Here is a 6,000-nt window from a genome sequence, read left to right on the forward strand (position 1 = left end):
TCACATAGACATAATGCAATATGAGATTGCTAAATAACCTACATTTTGGGACCTCTTTCAGATGAGAATTCACAGTGGAAAATGAGAACTGTCGGTTGGCTAGCAGGACGTTGAACAAGCTCGGAAATGCCTTCCTCTGTGTATATGTTGGTTGCACCTTGGATGTGTCCTCCCTCGAATTCGTAGGGGTACCTGCAGTCAACGATCTGATACTCGCTAATCTCTGGAAAGTGGCCTTTCATAAGCTGTTGAACCTGAAAATATACAAGAAGACAAACCATAAGAAACATGCATAAATGTTTTTCACCCTAATTAATCATAAGTTATTAAACTGTGCATACAAGAAAGTTCCATATTTTTGTATATTCTGATTGTTGTTTCCACATAAATGCAATATTGTCATACATACCGTTAAAGGAGTAACAGTCTTCAAATCTCTGTTGTTTCTCGTCTCCACAGTGGGAAGGAGTAACAGTCTTCAAATCTCTGTGGTTTCTCGTCTCCACAGTGGGAAGGGAATGTACTCTTGAGCCATCACCAACCAGGTTTTTGTCAACAGCTTGTAACCTTTCTACGGCGGATCGAGTTCTCTCTTCTTCATCATCAGAATCCCAATCCCAGGATATCAGCCCCTGTCGTGAACGCTTGAGGGGTGAATCTTCATGGTCATCCACATCCTCGCGCTGCCTTTTGGAAGAGAATAGTGAACGTCTGGCAAGGGATCCACACAGAGAAACGGGGCTACCATCCGTGGAAATCTGAAATAGAATAATAAATTCATCAAACTCACAATTTACCAATCAAGATGAAACGAATGCTGTATCGAAATGACCTCCTGATCATTAGGTCAAACGTGTCAGTAACTCACTAGAGTATTACATTCAAATATTTACTAAGTATTACATTCAAATATTAAAGACCAAGAATACCCACCTCTGATAACGAGTCGGGTGACCCAAAACCACTGTCACTTGATTCGGAGTCGCTGTTTCTCCAGGCACATGGGCTGTCAAAGAGTAAGGTCTTCAGGTCGGTGAAGCTGATGTCAGCCTCGGAAGTAACATTCAAAGAGACACTAGGGGAAGACATTCTTCTTGTATTGGAGGACTAGGAAGAAAATGCAATGCAACTGGTAGACGCTGGATATAATGGTCAGTCTCCCGAGGGCGCTTGCTTATAAGCTGTTTCCTAATGAAGCCAGAGATGTTCTCTTGATTGGATTAGTGTGAGCTCATTTCACAGTGAGGTGACTGGTTGAGTGACAGAGACCAAGTCAACGTTGATTCAATTACAGCTTAAAGCAACACGCGTTTGTAGGCTTGACTGTACACAATGATCTGGAGGTCAGATTTAATGACGACGTTGAAATACAAAATAAGCTTTATTGTAATCCCTTTGATGTTAATTGAATACAATGCCCCCATACCAAGTAACTTGGAGCTGCATTGATGTAAGTGGCTTCACATACAATAACATCAACTGTAACCGAGTTACTCTGAAGATCAGATGTGTACATATATGCATTCAAACGCTTGTCTAAATGATAACTCTTTGTGTGTGAAAAAAATCATATATCTTAAAAATATATATACGTCTGTTTTGGATAGAAAGTAATGTTACTTGGGTAGCAAACATCTGTGGGTATGTGTTCTGTCTTGAACTCTGCCAGCAGCTAGTTCTCAAAATAATGACTTGTCACATATACGTCAGGGTAATAACAGAATCGATGTAATGTTGAAATTCGTTTTATTGAAAACAGGACATAAATCGGCGTCATACACATAGTAACATTATTGTAAAATATATTACAACAGTAACCATCGTTAACAACCACTTCAAACACATGATATACAATTACATGCGCATAAGGATAATAATGTCCTTTTGCAATTTCTTTACAAAAAAAAAACAATGCATGAACCATCATGGACATAGTAACATGCTAACATTGTAACATTATTACAACAGTAACAGTCAACAACAAAACATATTAATTGCCTCAATCGTGGAAGAATATAAAAAAGGCCAAATAGCACACCAACTAGGTTCAAAACTGCAAACAGGCCATTAGATGAGACTCTGGTAGACACGGCTGACCGAAAGAGGGAGAAGACATGCTTCGAGCACTCATCCTTTGCCTACTTCTTCCCATCTTTTTCTGGCCTGCGGTCCCTGACTTGGATCGTGCCCGAAACTTCTTCAAATCGTCAACGTGGTCAGCGTGCAGCATGGGAACGTAGGTCTGGGGTTCACACATATCCTGCAAAGAAACAAAGAAGAGACATTAAAATCTACCTTTAGCGAATTCAGTCACGTGCAGTCTCCGTACAAGATACAAAGTATATGCCAGAGTGGGCTATTAAGGTTGTCCATATGAATGTGGAATAAACTGATATGCAGCCAACCTACCTTGTGCTCACCAAAGAAGGTCTTGTATCCTGAATGCAGGAGGTAGACCTCGGGATAATGCAACTCTGGGTAACGGTGACTGTTGGCTTTCCTGTCTTCGCTTCTCAAATGGCGCATCCTGTATAAAGATAATAAAGATATAAAATACAATTTATGACGACAAAGGGACGACATCATACATCCAAGAATACATACACAAATATTTAAAAAATGATACACAACTTCTTACAAATTATAGTGTTTAAGATAATACATTAAGTTAGCAAAAGTACGATGTCTCATAGACATAATGCAATATGAGATTGCTAAACAACCTACATTTTGGGACCTCTTTCAGATGAGAATTCACAGTTGAAAATGAGAACTGTCGGTTGGCTAGCAGGACGTTGAACAAGCTCGGAAATGCCTTCCTCTGTGTATATGTTGGTTGCACCTTGGATGTGTCCTCCCTCGAATTCGTAGGGGTACCTGCAGTCAACGATCTGATACTCGCTAATCTCTGGAAAGTGGCCTTTAATAAGCTGTTGAACCTGAAAATATACAAGAAGACAAACCATAAGAAACATGCATAAAATGTTTTTCACCCTAATTAATCATAAGTTATTAAACTGTGCATACAAGAAAGTTCCATATTTTTGTATATTCTGATTGTTGTTTCCAGATAAATGCAATATTGTCATACATACCGTTAAAGGAGTAACAGTCTTCAAATCTCTGTGGTTTCTCGTCTCCACAGTGGGAAGGGAATGTACTCTTGAGCCATCACCAACCAGGTTCTTCTCAACAGCTTGTAACCTTTCTACGGCGGATCGAGTTCTCTCTTCTTCATCATCAGAATCCCAATCCCAGGATATCAGCCCCTGTCGTGAACGCTTGAGGGGTGAATCTTCATGGTCATCCACATCCTCGCGCTGCCTTTTGGAAGAGAATAGTGAACGTCTGGCAAGGGATCCACACAGAGAAACGGGGCTACCATCCGTGGAAATCTGAAATAGAATAATAAATTCATCAAACTCACAATTTACCAATCAAGATGAAACGAATGCTGTATCGAAATGACCTCCTGATCATTAGGTCAAACGTGTCAGTAACTCACTAGAGTATTACATTCAAATATTTACTAAGTATTACATTCAAATATTAAAGACCAAGAATACCCACCTCTGATAACGAGTCGGGTGACCCAAAACCACTGTCACTTGATTCGGAGTCGCTGTTTCTCCAGGCACATGGGCTGTCAAAGAGTAAGGTCTTCAGGTCGGTGAAGCTGATGTCAGCCTCGGAAGTAACATTCAAAGAGAAACTAGGGGAAGACATTCTTCTTGTATTGGAGGACTAGGAAGAAAATGCAATGCAACTGGTAGACGCTGGATATAATGGTCAGTCTCCCGAGGGCGCTTGCTTATAAGCTGTTTCCTAATGAAGCCAGAGATGTTCTCTTGATTGGATTAGTGTGAGCTCATTTCACAGTGAGGTGACTGGTTGAGTGACAGAGACCAAGTCAACGTTGATTCAATTACAGCTTAAAGCAACACGCGTTTGTAGGCTTGACTGTACACAATGATCTGGAGGTCAGATTTAATGACGACGTTGAAATACAAAATAAGCTTTATTGTAATCCCTTTGATGTTAATTGAATACAATGCCCCCATACCAAGTAACTTGGAGCTGCATTGATGTAAGTGGCTTCACATACAATAACATCAACTGTAACCGAGTTACTCTGAAGATCAGATGTGGACATATATGCATTCAAACGCTTGTCTAAATGATAACTCTTTGTGTGTGAAAAAAATCATATATCTTAAAAATATATATACGTCTGTTTTGGATAGAAAGTATTGTTACTTGGGTAGCAAACATCTGTGGGTATGTGTTCTGTCTTGACTCTGCCAGCAGCTAGTTCTCAAAATAATGACTTGTCACATATACGTCAGGGTAATAACAGAATCGATGTAATGTTGAAATTCGTTTTATTGAAAACAGGATATAAATCGGCGTCATACACAAAGTAACATTATTGTAAAATATATTACAACAGTAACAATCGTTAACAACCACTTCAACACATGATATACAATTGCATGCGCATAAGGATAATAATGTCCATTTGCAATTTCTTTACAAAAAAAAACAATGCATGAACCATCATGGACATAGTAACATGCTAACATTGTAACAATATTACAACAGTAACAATCAACAAGAAAACATATTAATTGCCTCAATCGTGGAAGAATATAAAAAAGGCCAAATAGCACACCAACTAGGTTCAAAACTGCAAACAGGCCATTAGATGAGACTCTGGTAGACACGGCTGACCGAAAGAGGGAGAAGACATGCTTCGAGCACTCATCCTTTGCCTACTTCTTCCCATCTTTTTCTGGCCTGCGGTCCCTGACTTGGATCGTGCCCGAAACTTCTTCAAATCGTCAACGTGGTCAGCGTGCAGCATGGGAACGTAGGTCTGGGGTTCACACATATCCTGCAAAGAAACAAAGAAGAGACATTAAAATCTACCTTTAGCGAATTCAGTCACGTGCAGTCTCCGTACAAGATACAAAGTATATGCCAGAGTGGGCTATTAAGGTTGTCCATATGAATGTGGAATAAACTGATATGCAGCCAACCTACCTTGTGCTCACCAAAGAAGGTCTTGTATCCTGAATGCAGGAGGTAGACCTCGGGATAATGCAACTCTGGGTAACGGTGACTGTTGGCTTTCCTGTCTTCGCTTCTCAAATGGCGCATCCTGTATAAAGATAATAAAGATATAAAATACAATTTATGACGACAAAGGGACGACATCATACATCCAAGAATACATACACAAATATTTAAAAAATGATACACAACTTCTTACAAATTATAGTGTTTAAGATAATACATTAAGTTAGCAAAAGTACGATGTCTCATAGACATCATGCAATATGAGATTGCTAAACAACCTACATTTTGGGACCTCTTTCAGATGAGAATTCACAGTGGAAAATGAGAACTGTCGGTTGGCTAGCAGGACGTTGAACAAGCTCGGAAATGCCTTCCTCTGTGTATATGTTGGTTGCACCTTGGATGTGTCCTCCCTCGAATTCGTAGGGGTACCTGCAGTCAACGATCTGATACTCGCTAATCTCTGGAAAGTGGCCTTTCATAAGCTGTTGAACCTAAAAATATACAAGAAGACAAACCATAAGAAACATGCATAAAATGTTTTTCACCCTAATTAATCATAAGTTATTAAACTGTGCATACAAGAAAGTTCCATATTTTTGTATATTCTGATTGTTGTTTCCAGATAAATGCAATATTGTCATACATACCGTTAAAGGAGTAACAGTCTTCAAATCTCTGTGGTTTCTCGTCTCCACAGTGGGAAGGGAATGTACTCTTGAGCCATCACCAACCAGGTTCTTCTCAACAGCTTGTAACCTTTCTACGGCGGATCGAGTTCTCTCTTCTTCATCATCAGAATCCCAATCCCAGGATATCAGCCCCTGTCGTGAACGCTTGAGGGGTGAATCTTCATGGTCATCCACATCCTCGCGCTGCCTTTTGGAAGAGAATAGTGAACGTCTGGCAAGGGATCCACAC

The sequence above is a fragment of the Haliotis rufescens genome, unplaced genomic scaffold (assembly GCF_023055435.1).
Source record: "Haliotis rufescens isolate VD_foot unplaced genomic scaffold, xgHalRufe1.0.p SCAF_15, whole genome shotgun sequence".
Lineage (NCBI taxonomy): Eukaryota > Metazoa > Mollusca > Gastropoda > Lepetellida > Haliotidae > Haliotis > Haliotis rufescens.